The sequence below is a fragment of the Lolium rigidum genome, chromosome 1 (assembly GCF_022539505.1).
Source record: "Lolium rigidum isolate FL_2022 chromosome 1, APGP_CSIRO_Lrig_0.1, whole genome shotgun sequence".
NCBI classification, from domain to species: Eukaryota; Viridiplantae; Streptophyta; class Magnoliopsida; order Poales; family Poaceae; genus Lolium; species Lolium rigidum.
Window position 1 is genome coordinate 256,722,928 of NC_061508.1, and position 17,459 is coordinate 256,740,386.

At 51.2% G+C, this 17,459-nt stretch overlaps 1 long non-coding RNA gene across 1 annotated transcript; it reads left to right on the forward strand.

Moving 5' to 3' along the window:
• Positions 1 to 277: 277 nt before the first annotated feature.
• LOC124683545 lies at positions 278 to 16,547 on the forward strand. Its single transcript, XR_006996737.1, has 4 exons — positions 278 to 310; positions 16,134 to 16,184; positions 16,269 to 16,346; positions 16,436 to 16,547. It is a non-coding gene; the product is annotated as an uncharacterized LOC124683545 (long non-coding RNA).
• The last annotated feature ends 912 nt before the right edge of the window (positions 16,548 to 17,459 follow it).

Below are 17,459 nucleotides of genomic sequence, written 5' to 3' on the forward strand. Positions count from 1 at the left end.
TCTGCTGTATATGTTTGGTGATGTGTGTTTTGTTTCTTGAATTGTGCTCAGATTACTTTCAGAGATGCTCTGCGCCAAGTCAATCAAGAGAATTTGTCCCCTCGACACAAAGGGCGTATGCAATTTGCACTGGATAATTGTATCTACTCCAATTTGCAATTTTCCGTAAGTTATTCTAGCTCATATTGTGCAATTCATGCCCTGATCATATTGAGTTCTGATTATTGACGTGCATTATCCTTGATAATGATTTTCATTTCCCATCGTTCTTGTCCAGTTTGACATCTGCGTGGAAGGAATCCCCGATGACGTAAGTATGATATATTAAAAAGTATATGCAATTTACACTGGATTTGATTGTCCATCTATTCTAAATGAGGGATCACCAACGAATTCTATTATTGTTAACAATAAAATCATACACTTCTAGCCAGATTCAACATCCACTGCTAGCTATACCCTAGCGGCTTAAATGATAGAAAGTTAGAAACTATGTACATTAGCTTGCTACCTAATCCCGCACCATTGAGCATCACGAGAAGGCATGTGGCGAGCAAGCTACTATGCACATATTGCTTAAAAAAATCATTAATGTGTTATTGTTTTTTTCCTTTTGTTATTCTCGGATGACTTTAAACCTGAGAAGCACCAGTTCGGAGATACAAACACGGGGATACGGGATGTGGCATTTTTCAGAAACAGCCTTATGGGATATGGCAAGTATATATATACTAGCTACTAGATAAATGAAATAGATGCAGTATGTAATGTAGAGAAAAATAAATACAACATCACATGGCCACTAACATAACATGCTAAATAGGATGATACAAGGTTCATGTATGTTCACAAGGAATTTTCTGCTTCCCACGGGATTACAGTAAAACTGAGCTTCCAGTTGTATATATAGTCACTACAGGAATCCGGCAATATGCCGACGGCCTACGGCCCTCGGCGTAGGACAGACTTGCCCTCGGCGTACGATACGCCGACGGGGACCCTCGGCGTAGCTCCTCGGGGAAGGTGGGCCTCGGCGAAGGCCACGTGGCCCTCGGCGTAACGCCGCCCGTCGGCGTAGACGGAGAGGGCCGACGGCAGGCCCCACCCGTCGGCGTACGGGCCGTCGGCGCAGCTCGCTTACAGGCACCGTCAAGGTGACGGCCGTTACGGCTACGCCGAGGGGCGCACCGTCGGCACACGTCCACACGTGGCAGGACCTGGGCGTCCCTGGGCGACAGTACGCCGAGGGCCTCCCCGTCGGGGTACCTCAACACGTGGCGCGGCCTGGGCGTCCCTGGGCGACGGTACGCCGAGGGCCTCCCGCGTCGGGGTACCTCCACACGTGGCGCGGCCTGGGCGTCCCTGGGCGACGGTACGCCGAGGGCCTCCCCGTCGGGGTACAGCCACACGTGGCGCGGCCTGGGCGTCCCTGGGCGACGGACGGTACGCCGAGGGCTTCCCCGTCGGGGTAGAGGCGACCATTTGGTCCATTTCTGGACACGTGGCGCGCCCTGGTGGAACCTGGGAGCTACCCCGAGGGTAGACCCGTCGGCGTAGAGGGTGCCATTTGGCTCATTTTTTTCGTTTTTGCTGTTTCGCGCGTTTTCCAGCATTTGACAGATACACAAGCACATATAATTCACATGAAATTCATAGGCATGAAGTGCAAATACATATAACATCAAGTGCATACATAGTGTCATAGTACCATAGGTTGCATACATAGTGTCATAGTGCCATAGTGTGCATACATGCATGGTGCCATAGTGTGCATAAGATACATGGGACTACTAGAGGAGCTCGTCGCCGCTAAACACCGGCCGATTCCTTCCGGTAGAAGCTGCGGAAGAACCACCGGGAGAAGGACCGGGAGAAGTACCGGGAGAAGTACCGGGTGTAGCACCGGGAGAAGGACCACCATGATGAACCGGTGTGATCTCCCTCCCACCACCCTGATTTCCGGAACATCCCGTTCCCTACACACATGTTCTCGAGATGTTAGCAATTTGCGAGGCAAAGGAAAGCCGTAGTATTCGGTTTGGCGAAGAACTTACCGTTGTTCTCCCATAGTACTCCGCAGCGAAATTTTCCTTCGATGGCATGTTTGGCGCCGGCCCCGGAAAGGGAGGCATCGGCCCTAAATCCGCTGTCCGTCCAGCTTGATTGGCCACCATCGACGCCCGCAAGATAGTTTACATGTCGATCTTTGCGTAAATGAAGCATCAAACTAGGGGAAAGTGGGACTTGTCATCATTTGCGAAAACAAAGGTTGGAACTTACATGTATATATGCCATGTACTCCATGAAGTGCTGCTGGTGCTGGTTGAAGGCCACCCGATATTCTTGATGAGCGGCCACGTAGGCGGCCTCGAAGTCGGCTACAATTTCACAAATTCATGTCTCGTTAGCACTTAGCAATGTATGAACGAAAGTCGGAAAGAGGATGGAAATGAGGGAAACTTACGTCGTATGCGGGTTGTTGCCGAGCCCGGCGACGAGGCGGGAGAGGGGGCTGTCCTTGGTGAGTCCCGCCTTGAGACGCGTGAAGGTCGTGGTGAGGGTATGCTTGACGGCCTTGTTCATCATGGCGAGACGGCCATGCGGCAACCCTCCGGACGACAGGACCAACGACTCCTCGTCGACCTCCGCGCTCATGGGGTCATCCACCTCCGGGTGACGATGCCTCACCATCTCGCAAGTAGTTCTCGACGTCCCCGGCGTAGGTGCCGAAGTACTCGGGGAGCGAGGGCCGAGGCTGCGAGAAATCGGGCTTCTTAAGCCGCATCTTGTTGTATATCTCGAGGTCGACATCTCCTCCTCGGGTCCTAACGCGGCCCTCTCGCATCGCGAAAGGAAATGTTGTGAGTACCAACTTTGAACCCGAAGGAAAATAAAATGTATACATACCGTCTTCCCCTTGTAGCGCTCGTAGCCGAGGTTTCCCCCACAGTGTGTGCCACCGTCGCCTCGGTTCTCCGCGTTCCGCCTCGCCACGTGCCGCAAAGTCCTCGTCCATCTTGAGCCACCTCGTCCTAACCATCTCCTCCCATGCCTCGGCATGCGGCTCGGCCCAATCGGGGATAACCTGAAAATGCAATACTCAACTCAATCTAATGCAATCGCAACTTAGTAGCAATGTAGAATCTCATTGACATTTTACTCACCGACATGTAGTCCTCCACCGTCATCTCGTACTCGGCCTTAGCATTCTTACCGACAATGTCCGGCTTATGGACCCTCTCGCCTCTCTCCGCCCGAAGTGACCCGCGGACGTGATCCTTTGGTTGTACCACACCCGCGGTGTCAACCTCTCACAAGTCGCCCGCAAAGTCCTGTTCGCGGCCGTCTCCTCAACCTCGGGCGCCACACGATAAAAACACTTCAATCATGCAAAAAACAATTGTGAGATTCATGAGTTAGAACATTGGGGTCATCAAATATGAACGAAGCTCGAGAAAATATGTCTTACCCAAAACTTTCTCATCACGGCCTCGAGCAGCCGTCGGGAAGCCTACGCCGAGGGCACTCTCGTAGTCCATCCAAGTAGTGGCTAGCTTCTTCTCGCCAGCCGGGACGAGTGCCGAGGGATAGTACTTGCCCGGCCGAACTTCCTAAGCAAAGCTCCAATCATGCCGCTAGGCAGGCGCCCCTTGACCCCCGGAGGAAATATCCAATTGCTGCACATGAAAATCAAACATTAGCACATGAAAATCAAACATTAGTACATGAAAATCGAAATTGCCAAATTAGTACACTTACTCAGTGGCCACCAGGAATAATAAGGGTCTTCGCCTCATGGGTCTTAGGCTCCTTCCTCTCGTCGGGGACTCTCGCTTCCCCACGAATCTTCACTGCCTTCGGCCGCCCATCCTCCTCCGGAGTCTCAACCCCGCGGCTAGAGTCCTCCTCGGCTCTAGACTCCGTCTCCGCCTCCTCTCTAGACGTCCCCTCCAAAAAGAACCCGGAAGCAACGTCGCCCGAAGCCGAGGGTGGTGGCTCAAAGTCCGGTCCTCCCCAGACCCACCTCCACCTCCACCTCCACCTCCTCCCAAGCCACCTCCACCTCCACCACCTCGTCCCCGTCCTCGTCCTCGTCCTCGTCCTCCTCCTCCTACCGCAAAGTCCTCGTAACGCGGATTGCGACGCGGTTCCCTCTCACTCCTTCTAACATTGTTCTTGCGTTGTTGCATCTTCTTAAGCAAGCTCGACGAGTCCTCCTTGCCGCCGCTCATATTGTTCAATCACCCGCATTGAGAAAGAGAAAACAATTAAGAAGCATGTTGAAAAATATATAAATAGTAAGCATAAAGACACTAAACAATTAAGAAGCATGTTCAAGAATATATAAATACTAAGCATAAAGATACTAAACAATAAAGAAGCATGTTGAAAAAAATATAAATACTAAGCATAAAGATACTAAACAAATAAGAAGCATGTTGAAATATAAACACATAAAAGACCCTCACCAGCCGTCATCAATCTCATCGTCAATCTCATTTTGTTTCTCCTTGCCACTATCACTATCACTATCTTTTGAGTAGTAAGTTGGATTTTGATAGACGGGTGGAGGCTCATCATCGCTATCATCTTCCACTTGTAACTTCTCGAGCATATCTATGTCCTTTAGATCCACCACCGACTCACCACGAGTTTCCGCATCGTTCCCGAGGTCCTCTTCAAGAACACATTCTAACTCAAAGTGCCCGAAGTCCTCTTCCTCTTGATAGAAAATTCCCTCGTATGTTACAGTGGTCAATGTTGTTGTAATCGTCCTCGGAGGGAATCGGTAGGTTACCATGTGGCGATACCTGGAACACGACTTCCCAGCCGTTGAGGGCCGCTTTCTGGCATGGGTACGGCAAATAATAAACTTGCTTGGCTTGGTGAGCAACAATATAGACATCGGCTCCGGTATAGGTGGTGGAAGGCTTAACTTCAACTAACCCAATGGACTTGGTAATTCTCTCGTCCACCTCTTGGGTCGAACCAATGACACTTGAACACAACGAGATTGAGTTGTTTGTTTGTACGGTTGAAGGTCAGCTCGTATACATTCTCTAACCTCCCGTAGTAATCAAAGGTATCGGATCCTTTAGTGAAGACACCAGTATTTATCGTTTTTGGATTCGCCCGGCCCTTCCGGTGTGTCTCGTATGGAATCGAAACCCATTCACGTCATACTTCTCATACTTCATGACGTCACGGTTACAACCTTGGGAAACACATCTCAACTCATCTCGTCATCTCAACGTTTGCATCAGCTCCCTACAAGCACGGTTCAAATTTGTTGTGTGCATTAGTTACGTGGAATAACAGGGACAAGTCACATATTGGTAGGTAAGAGGGACAGCTTAGACATTACTTTTTTCATGAACCAAGACACAAAGTTTATTTTTACTTCGGGAGCACCCTCTTTCGGCAGAGTCTCCAACTCCGCGCCCGTGGGATCGCGCGGAAGCCACCACCGTTCATCCGTGAATTCGCCGAAAGGATACAATAAGCATTAGACCGAGTTGAGTGTAGGTGATCGAAACTAGATACAATAAGCATTACACCATGTTACCTAATGAAATCGTGACCGCCATCGTCGTCGTCCCCCCCACCACTTCCTTCATGTTCATAAGCACATAGAGCATTATGCAATCCTTCTCTTCCCTCTCCAATCTATATTTTTGTCCTTTACCAGCCTTGCCACCGGGACATTGGAATAGTTGAAGCTTGGGGTCATTCATGGGCACGTCGACATTGTAACGAGAGACCGGGTTATGCAGAGTGGGAACTTCATCGAGATAGTACGTTGTTGCGGCATCTCGCCATCTCCCGAAGGCACGTTGCCTCAGCCTATGCATGCTTCAATCTTGGCTTTGTTTCCAGCTATCTTCCGAATATACTTGAACTCTCTCTCAATACAAAACCGCCACCGAAACCGCACCGGGCCACCCAATAGTGCCTCGTTTGCGAGGTGCACAATGAGATGTGCCATCGGAGTAAAGAAGCTCCGGCGGAAAGATCATCTCCAAATTGCATAGCAACTCCGGCACTTGAACTTGCAGCTTCTCAATAACCTTAGGACATATCCGCTAGCACAGTAGCGTGCGGAAGAAATGGCTCAACTCCGCGAGCACTCGCCATATTTTCTCGGGGAGATACCCTCGAAGCATCACCGGCATCAGCCGCTCAATCCATATATGATAGTCATGACTCTTGAGCCCGGTGACTTTTCCCGTCGAAAGATTGACTCCCTTGCTCATATTCGAACAATAACCATCGTGGAACATCACAACGTATTTTAGCCACTTGAATGCCTCCTTCTTTTGGATGGAATCAAGGCGGAAGTCGGCGTGCGGCTTGAACCAATTCTTTCGACGGCCGCAGGGACGTTGCATGTGTAATTTCTTCCTATCACAGAGCTTCTCAACATCGACTCTAGCCTTGACATTATCCTTTGACTTCCCGGGAATGTTTAGGCACGTGTGAAATAAGGACTCCGCGACATTCTTTACGGTGTGCATCACATCGATGTTATGGGGAAGTTCGAGGTCCTTGTAATACTCGAGCTTCGTTAAGGCTGCCTCGTGAGTCCAGCTTGTGCGTTACACCATATCCCTCAAATTGATGGCCAGCTTCCGATGCCGCCGGCACGAGAGCACGTAGCTCGGCATCAACAGCCTATACCATCGAACTTTGGCACCTCTCGTTACTTCATGCACAACTTTGCCTTTCTTGAAGTTCTTTTTGTCTTCTCCGAACGGATGCCTCCGTTTGAGGTACCGCCGATTCGTGTCAAACGCAACATACTTGCGACCCTTATTTAGCCAAAGGAACTCAAGTCGATGCCTCGCACACCGGGCATGGCCATTTACCAGCTGTACACCATCCGCATGTTAGGGCGTACCCGGGCATGTCATGCATGGTATACCGCAACCAAACTTTCATGCGTAAGTTTGTCTTCGATGCTCTGGTCGTACGTCAACGTCCCGTGGTGCCAAGAGTGGTTCAAATCTTCCACAATCGGCCGCATGTAGACACTCAAGTTCTTCCCCGGTAATGGGGCCCCGGAATGATCGACGACGAAACATGGTCTTCCTCGTCATTAGGACTCCGGGAGGGAGATTGAGCGGAATTACAAACACGGGCCAACAACCGTAATTGGCATTCGACATACCATATGGATTGAAGCCATCCGTAGCTATCGCAATTCCGACATTCCGAGCATCCGCTGCCCTATGGGGGTATTTTCTATCAAAGTTCTTCCATGCATTGCCATCGGATGGATGTCCCATCTTCGTCCGCCCCCGATTGTCCTTTATTCGAGTCCCCATCTTGTGCCACGTCATCCGTTTGGCGGTCTCCTCGCCAAGTAAAGCCGCTGGATTCTTTTTATGAATGGGAGATACCGAAGAATCGACTTTGCGATCTTTGACTCGCCTCACCCGACCATCCTTTCCCGTTACCTCTTCATACCTAGAGGCCTTACAAATGGGACAGTACTTGTCCTCCGCAAACCGCTTCCGTAAGAGAACACAGCCTTTTTCACAACAAGCCTATCCTTTGATAATCCATGTTGAGCGCCGACATGAGTTGCCTCGTCTCGTGCGGTGCTTTTAGGCAGCACAATGCCCTTTGGGCAACATGTTACCGCTTGTTTTCGTACTTGCTTCGAAGCCGTCACGGTGGTGTTGTACCGGGTCTTGTCGGCTAGACATTGGGAGATGGCATCGAGCCGAGAAATCTCGGCGCCATCGTACAGAGGCGTCTTAGCAGCCGGCTATCATATCATAGAAGGCCTTCGCGGCCGGCTCGGTTCCTCCGGTTCCGGAGGTTCCTCCGGTCTCGGCGGTTCCTCCCGTGAAGGTGGCGACTCGGCATGTGGGCATCGACAAGATCATCTAGAAAGTCTCTAACCCCATCGTACTCATTGCCATTGAGCCGCTGCCGCATCACCTCACCTCCGTCACGTTCGTGCTCATCAAAGTCGATCCGCGTGACGTAACGAGGCATATACCCATATTGCGTAAGGTGTTTAAACATGTCATCCTTTCCACGACGGTGATGCTTCAAGCAACGATTGCACGGGCAAAGTGGCTGAACCTTCGTTTTGTACCACGCGCCAACTCCTTCACTAAATGCCAAGTCTTCCTTATCCACTCATCTCGTTTTATTAGTCGCACTAACACGGCCGGTGTACATCCATCCATTATCAGCCATCCTCTCGCTCTATTGGAAGCCAAACGACAAGCATAGCATTTATATCAAATAGGAAAATGCATCATATTTTAATTTTTTTAACAGCAAAACGAATGCATCAACCTACATCTCTACTAGGTGGGCTCCTAGCAGCCGCCGGATCCGTAGATTGAGTACGTTCTCCATGTGCTACCCGGTCCGAGTCAAATTTCGGCAGCACCTCCCGCTGCTCTCCCGATACACGTCTCGCCAAAAAGACAAGAGGATGTGCATCCGGAGAACAACGGTGAGGCGCCGCCGAAATCCCGACTCGGACCGGAGCAGAGCATGGAGAACGTACCCAACTACGGATCCGCCGATCGTCCCGTAAATGCCGCAAGCGTTACGGTTGAAAATATGCCGACCACTAATGCATATTTATCCGCGTAACGCTTGAGGACGGGAAGTGACACCTAGGTTACGCAACTTGACTTGGAAAATGAATCTAGTGACATAAATAAAATGCGGAGAAAAGTTGGAAATTTTGCTCACCCTCGGCTGTAGAGGAAGTAGTCGAACAAGAGAGTGTCGATGTCGGTGACCGTCGAGAAGCGCGTCAAGATCCGGGATCGTCACGCCGGGGTGCTCACGACGAGGCGGTCACGGCATGGCCTATTACAAATCCATATTATTAGAAGAAATTCACATTTGCATTTCTATTTCCATTATTAAACATAGCATTTCAATTTCAACTACACATTTCTATTTCTTTCCAAATGTCCAGTATTCTATTTCCATTATTAAACATAGCATTTCAATTTCAACTACACTATTCTATTTCTATCCCCACTATCTATTGTTGGAGAACATACATACATATTTATATTACTATTCTATTTCTATCCCCACTATCAATTGTTGGAGAACATACATACATATTTATATTTCTATCCCCACTATTTCTATTACTATTTCAAATCAATTCTAATTTTATATTTCTATTTGTTTCTACATCAATTTCTCTTACAACAATTGAAGGAATACAAAAACAAAACAAAGGCTAAAGTTTCTTACCATCTCCCGGGTACTGGGAGGGGTGCTGAGGAGGAGGAAGGCGGCGACGGGAGGATGGCCGGGGCAAGGAGGATGGCCGGGGCGAGGGGAGGCAGGTCGGGCCGGCTTGCAGGTGGCGGGTCGGGCGCGGAGGGGGTCGGGTGGGGAGGTGGCGGGCCGGCCTCGGAGGTGGCGGGTGCAAGGAGGAGCGGGGGCGGCGGTGGCTCAGGTGACCTGCGGCGGCGGCGCGGGGCTCGGGTCGAGACGAGGTGACCTGCGGCGGCGGTGTGGCGGCGGCTCAGGTGAGGAGGAGGGGGCGGCGGCGCGGGGGTCAGGTGAGGAGGAGGAGGGGGCTGCGGCGGCAGATCAGGTGAGGAGGAGGGTGCGGCGGCGCGGGCCTCAGGTGTGGAAGAGGGGGGGGCGGCGCGGGGCTCGTGCGGCGGCGGCTCGTGTGATTTTGCGGGAGAAAAACGCGATGGGGAAAGTGCGAGCGGGAGCGTGGCCGACCAGGTGAAAAGCTCAGATCCCGATATACGCCGAGGGCCACCCTCGGCTTAGCCAGATACCCACCTACGCCGAGGGCCACCGTCGGCTTAGCCGTTGAGGTGGACCCTGGGCTTCCCGCTAGGGTTTGGATACGCCGAGGGGCCCCCTCGGCACACCCCCCTCGGCACATGTATTTTTTTAAATTTTTTTTCTTTCATTGTTTCATCTAATAACTATAATATACTAGTATATATTATCCAGATTACCTTTTTTACCACTTCGACTTCTAATAACTAGGACACATAAAATCCGCGACCGGGGCCGCCGTCACATGTATTTTTGGCTCCGTTTGCTTTGCCAACTGCGCAAAACGGGGCCGCCGGGACATGCGGTATGGCCGTACCGGGCGCGCGCGTGCACCCGTCCGCCAACGCGCGAAACGGAAAACATTTAGCACATAAAATGACGCGTCCTAGACCTAAAAACATTTTTCCCTCCATTTATTGAGCGAAGGAAAGTGTCGCCCCGGCTCAAATCCGGACAGCTTCCACGGATTCGGCGGGGCACCGCAGAAGCGGGTGGGATTCCCGCATGGCTTCCGCGCGCATATGGCATGTGATAGGTGGTGCGTAGGGAGGTATCCTACCGCCGCGCGGAGGTCCCGCGCGATACCGAAATGCGCACCATGTAGCCGCTTCACAAAAAAAGCCGTTCCAGCACCCCGAAAATGGAAAAGCCGTCGCCCGTGGTTCGGATTGGAAATCCGCGACCGGGGCCTTGCTTCCCATCCTAAGGCCCACGCACGTGCCAAATATGGCCTCGTTCCGACAAACTATGTGGTGAAACGGGCCGTTTCCTACTCATTTCCCCTAAAAGCCATAGAACTCCTGGACGAGATAGCCCCGTTCGTGAAGGGTTCTCCAAGATAATTGTCGTATCCCAGTTCCGTCTTTGCAAGTGGTCACTAGGACACATAAAATGACGCCACGCGGCTCCGCTCGATTTTTTGGCTCCGTTTGCTTTGCCAACCGCGCAAAACGGGCCGCCGGGACATGCGGTATGGCCGCACCGGCGCGCGCGTGCACCCGTCCGCCAACGCGCGAAACGGAAAACATTTAGCACATAAAATGACGCGTCCTAGACCTAAAAACATTTTTCCCTCCATTTATTGAGCGAAGGAAAGTGTCGCCCTAGCTCAAATCCGACGGCTTCACGGATTCGGCTGGGCACCGCAGAAGCGGGTGGGATTCCCGGATGGCTTCCGCGCGCATATGGCATGTGATAGGTGGTGCGTAGGAGGTATCCTACCGCCGCGCGGAGGTCCCGCGCGATACTGAAATGCGCACCATGTAGCTGCTTCACAAAAAAAAGCCGTTCCGGCACCCCGAAAATGGAAAAGCCGTCGCCCGTGGTTCGGATTGGAAATCCGCGACCGGGGCCTTGCTTCCCATCCTAAGGCCCACGCACGTGCCAAATATGGCCTCGTTCCGACAAACTATGTGGTGAAACGGGCCGTTTCCTACTCATTTCCCCTAAAAGCCATAGAACTCCGGACGAGATAGCCCTCGTTCGTGAAGGGTTCTCCAAGATAATTGTCGTATCCCGGCTCCGTCTTTTGCAGTGGGTCACTAGGACACATAAAATGACGCCACGCGGCTCCGCTCGATTTTTTGGCTCCGTTTGCTTTGCCAACCGCGCAAAACGGGGCCGCCGGACATGCGGTATGGCCGCACGGCGCGCGCGTGCACCCGTCCGCCAACGCGCGAAACGGAAAACATTTAGCACATAAAATGACGCGTCCTAGACCTAAAAACATTTTTCCCTCCATTTATTGAGCGAAGGAAAGTGTCGCCCCAGCTCAAATCCGGACAGCTTCCAGCGGATTCGGCGGGGCACCGCAGAAGCGGGTGGGATTCCCGGATGGCTTCCGCGCGCATATGGCATGTGATAGGTGGTGCGTAGGAGGTATCCTACCGCCGCGCGGAGGTCCCGCGCGATACCGAAATGCGCACCATGTAGCCGCTTCACAAAAAGCCGTTCCGGCACCCGAAAATGGAAAAGCCGTCGCCCGTGGTTCGGATTGGAAATCCGCGACCGGGGCCTTGCTTCCCATCCTAAGGCCCACGCACGTGCCAAATATGGCCTCGTTCCGACAAACTATGTGGTGAAACGGGCCGTTTCCTACTCATTTCCCCTAAAAGCCATAGAACTCCGGACGAGATAGCCCCGTTCGTGAAGGGTTCTCCAAGATAATTGTCGTATCCCGGCTCCGTCTTTTGCAGATGGTCACTAGGACACATAAAATGACGCCACGCGGCTCCGCTCGATTTTTTGGCTCCGTTTGCTTTGCCAACCGCGCAAAACGGGCCGCCGGGACATGCGGTATGGCCGCACCGGGCGCGCGCGTGCACCCGTCCGCCAACGCGCGAAACGGAAAACATTTAGCACATAAAATGACGCGTCCTAGACCTAAAAACATTTTTCCCTCCATTTATTGAGCGAAGGAAAGTGTCGCCCCGCTCAAATCCGACAGCTTCCGACGGATTCGGCGGGGCACCGCAGAAGCGGGTGGGATTCCCGCATGGCTTCCGCGCGCATATGGCATGTGATAGGTGGTGCGTAGGAGGTATCTCACCGCCGCGCGGAGGTCCCGCGCGATACCGAAATGCGCACCATGTAGCCGCTTCACAAAAAAAGCCGTTCCGGCACTCCCGAAAATGGAAAAACCGTCGCCCGTGGTTCGGATTGGAAATCCGCGACCGGGGCCTTGCTTCCCATCCTAAGGCCCACGCACGTGCCAAATATGGCCTCGTTCCGACAAACTATGTGGTGAAACGGGCCGTTTCCTACTCATTTCCCCTAAAAGCCATAGAACTCCGGACGAGATAGCCCCTGTTCGTGAAGGGTTCTCCAAGATAATTGTCGTATCCCGGCTCCGTCTTTTGCAAGTGGTCACTAGGACACATAAAATGACGCCACGCGGCTCCGCTCGATTTTTTGGCTCCGTTTGCTTTGCCAACTGCGCAAAACGGGGCCGCGGGACATGCGGTATGGCCGTACCGGGCGCGCGCGTGCACCCGTCCGCCAACGCGCGAAACGGAAAACATTTAGCACATAAAATGACGCGTCCTAGACCTAAAAACATTTTTCCCTCCATTTATTGAGCGAAGGAAAGTGTCGCCCGGCTCAAATCCGGACGGCTTCCAGCGGATTCGGCGGGGCACCGCAGAAGCGGGTGGGATTCCCGCATGGCTTCCGCGCGCATATGGCATGTGATAGGTGGTGCGTAGGAGGTATCCTACCGCCGCGCGGAGGTCCCGCGCGATACCGAAATGCGCACCATGTAGCCGCTTCAAAAAAAAGCCGTTCCGGCACCCCGAAAATGGAAAAGCCGTCGCCCGTGGTTCGGATTGGAAATCCGCGACCGGGGCCTTGCTTCCCATCCTAAGGCCCACGCACGTGCCAAATATGGCCTCGTTCCGACAAACTATGTGGTGAAACGGGCCGTTTCCTACTCATTTCCCCTAAAAGCCATAGAACTCCGGACGAGATAGCCCCGTTCGTGAAGGGTTCTCCAAGATAATTGTCGTATCCCAGTTCCGTCTTTGCGAGTGGTCACTAGGACACATAAAATGACGCCACGCGGCTCCGCTCGATTTTTTGGCTCCGTTTGCTTTGCCAACTGCGCAAAACGGGGCCGCCGGACATGCGGTATGGCCGTACGGCGCGCGCGCGTGCACCCGTCCGCCAACGCGCGAAACGGAAAACATTTAGCACATAAAATGACGCGTCCTAGACCTAAAAACATTTTTCCCTCCATTTATTGAGCGAAGGAAAGTGTCGCCCCGGCTCAAATCCGGACAGCTTCCGACGGATTCGGCGGGCACCGCAGAAGCGGGTGGGATTCCCGGATGGCTTCCGCGCGCATATGGCATGTGATAGGTGGTGCGTAGGAGGTATCCTACCGCCGCGCGGAGGTCCCGCGCGATACCGAAATGCGCACCATGTAGCCGCTTCAAAAAAAAGCCGTTCCGGCACCCCGAAAATGGAAAAACCGTCGCCCGTGGTTCGGATTGGAAATCCGCGACCGGGGCCTTGCTTCCCATCCTAAGGCCCACGCACGTGCCAAATATGGCCTCGTTCCGACAAACTATGTGGTGAAACGGGCTGTTTCCTACTCATTTCCCCTAAAAGCCATAGAACTCCGGACGAGATAGCCCTGTTCGTGAAGGGTTCTCCAAGATAATTGCCGTATCCCGGCTCCGTCTTTTGCAAGTGGTCACTAGGACACATAAAATGACGCCACGCGGCTCCGCTCGATTTTTTGGCTCCGTTTGCTTTGCCAACCGCGCAAAACGGGGCCGCCGGGACATGCGGTATGGCCGTACCGCGCGCGCGCGTGCACCCGTCCGCCAACGCGCGAAACGGAAAACATTTAGCACATAAAATGACGCGTCACACTTGTACATATATGTTAGGGGCAGATGCAAGTTTTCCAACAATTCGACGCTCCGGTGATCTGTATCTTGGGAAACCCTAGGGCGGGGACCCCGTAGATCTACCCTCCGTGCGAGAGTTTACCAATGTAATTTTTTTTACTTGTTTTGGTTTATTTAGGACATATGTACATGGAAACCATAGGTTGGGCATACTTCACCATAAAATAGGCTCCATTTGAGCCGTGGCGAGAGTTTCCACATACGTATCCTGGATTTTACCAAGTGTTAGCCCATGTATGCGGAAATCGTCAACAACGGGTACATCCAAGGTTAGCCAAACCTTACATCACACTTGTACACATATGTTATGGGCATATGCAAGTTTTCCAGCGATTCCGACGATTCGATGGTCTGTATCTTGAAAAACCCTAGGGCGGGGACCCCGCAGATCTACCCCTATAGCTTTCTCCGAGTGAGGGTTTACCAATGGACTTTTTTACTTGCTTTGGTTTGTTTAGGACATATGTATATGGAAACCATAGGTTGGGCATACTTTACCATAAAATAGGCTCTGTTTGAGCAGTGGCGGGAGTTTCCACATACGTATCCCGCATTTCACCAAGTGCTAGCCCATGTATGCGGAAATCGTCAACGCCGGGTACATGCAAGGTTAGACAAACCTTACATCACACTTGTACACATATGTTAGGGACAAATGAAAGTTTTCAAGCGATTCCGACGCTCCGGTGATCTGTATCTTGGGAAACCCTAGGGCGGGGACCCTGCAGATCTACCCCTATAGCTTTCTCCGTGCGAGGGTTTACCAATGGATTTTTTAATTTGCTTTGCTTTGTTTAGGACATATGCACATGGAAACCATAGGTTTGGAATGAAATAGGCCCCGGATGAGCCGTAGCAGGAGTTTCCACATACAAATCCCGGATTTTACCAAGTGTGGGCCCATGTATGCGGAAATCGTCAACGCCGGGTACATGCAAGGTTAGACAAACCTTACATCACACTTGTACACATATGTTAGGGACAAATGCAAGTTTTCAAGCGATTCCGACGCTCCGGTGATCCGTATCTTGGGAAACCCTAGGGCGGGGACCCCGCAGATCTACCCCTATAGCTTTTTTCGTGCGAGGGTTCACCAATGGATTTTTTAATTTCTTTGCTTTGTTTAGGACATATGCACATGGAAACCATAGGTTTGGAATGAAATAGGCCCCGGATGAGCCGTAGCAGGAGTTTCCAGCGATTCGGACGCTCCGGTGGTTTGTATCTAGGGAAACCCTAGGGGCAGTGGACCTCGCAAATCTACCCCTAGGGTTAGGGTTAGGGTTAGGGTTAAAGTTAGGGTTAGCAATGGACTTTTTTCCTTTGTTTTAGGACATATGTACATCGATAGCAGATGTTGGGCGTACCGGATCCCGTCGACCCGTCTACGAAGAGCGTCACTCGTGGGATCTACATAAGCCATGTACCATTTTTTTCTTTAAAAAAGTAACTATTTTTACATAATTCATACTAGTACATAAATAAAACAAACATAATATAAAGTTAATGACCAAAAAGAAAAAAAAGGAAAAAAAAATGTATGCCGAGGGTGGCCGTCGGCATAGGTGGGTGATGCCCTATGCCGAGGGTGGCCCTCGGCGCCTCGCCGACGCCGTGACCGGGCCGTCACGGCCGGAGCGGGACCGGAGCAGATGCTCGTGCTACGCCGACGGCCTTGGGTACGCCGAGGGTGGCCGTCGGCGTATCCGTCTCTACGCCGAGGGGATGTCTACGCCGAGGGGCTCTTTGGGCCGCTGCCCTGGACCGGACGTACGCCGACGGCCCCGACATTTGGCCGTCGGCGTACGCCACGGCCGTCGGCGCATCGCGCCATTCCTGTAGTGAGTGGACATGTATTGGTAAATCCTGTAGTTCTTAAATATATCTCATAAATATTGATGACAAAAAAAATCTGATTGGCTTTAGGCTCCAGAGGATGAAGCACGTAGGTTGATTGCATGGGCGGTTTGGAACAAGGTATGCATGCTTCCTCTTGCATAGTTTGTGTTCCTTATTTATTCTTTAAGACTGGAACTTGATTTAGTTTCAATTTTATCTCAGCTTCCCAAACGGAAAACATGGAACCAGTATCTTATGAGGAAGATACAGGTCGCTAAACACATTGGCTTGGATCTGCAAGTATGTTGATAATTTATGTTCTTTAAATTTCCAGTGAGTGCACATGTTTATTGGTCTTAACAAAAGCTGTTGCGTAATTCACATTGCAGGCTTCGTCTCTCCAATTTTAAGACCCGGAAGGATGTGCACCATTGTTCCATGTCAACTCTATTTCGTTGCTCACCCACATGCAAATTAGGATGCATCATTGTAGTATATACTGACAATGACCTAGTTTATGCAACCATGTAGAACCAAGGAACACTAACACGAATACTAGACTAGTACCTTTTGGGATGTCAGCTTTCCCTGTCTCGAGAGCATGGCTGACATGCTCGTTGTGCTGGCTGGTGTCACTGTGTCAGTCGTTTGGGCGACAAGTCTGTGAAATAATACTAGTCTATGTTGAAATATTTGGCCTACTTTTAGTGGTCCAAATTAGATTTCAGTTTTCCCTATAAATCTCAAAACCCACATAGTGGCAGCCTTGTGAGTTTGAGCCCAAGTTGGTGGCAGCTCACTAGAGAATGGCAAGAGGTGGGAAGTCTAGTCCTAGGGAAATTAGAATTCTATGCTAGTCTTGGTGGAAAGAACATATACAAATGACATTGAACAGAGGTTAGGATCATTTGTCATGGATTTTGCGGTGAGCTTGATATGACACGAGGAGCAACTGGATTTTGCTTTAGCCATTATTTTGTAATGGTGGGATGTGAAACTACTGCACTACTGGCTGGATTTCTTCTATATACACATAATAGGGCATCTTATGTTAACTGTGGATGGTTCACTGCTTCATGGTCCGAAGATTCCTCAAAAAAAAAAAGTACTCTTCGCTGTGAATAGCGATTGAGTGAAGCGAAAGTTGCAGCTATTTTTGCCCACCAATGAGATAAGCAATTTGTACTGGTTGTGTAGGGATTCTAGCTAGTATCTCAAGAATTTGTTGGGCATCTAATCACCTGCCACTGTTTGTTCTGAATGATATAGAGTATTGTGTTTGCTATGCAAATAAGGAGATGCACTAGTAAGCTTGTCTGTGACTCTTGTCATTGTTCTTCTTGCCCGTCGTCAGTCACCACCTTAGCTTAGATAATCAATAGCTTTCATTTTGTGGTACATTGTATGATGCAG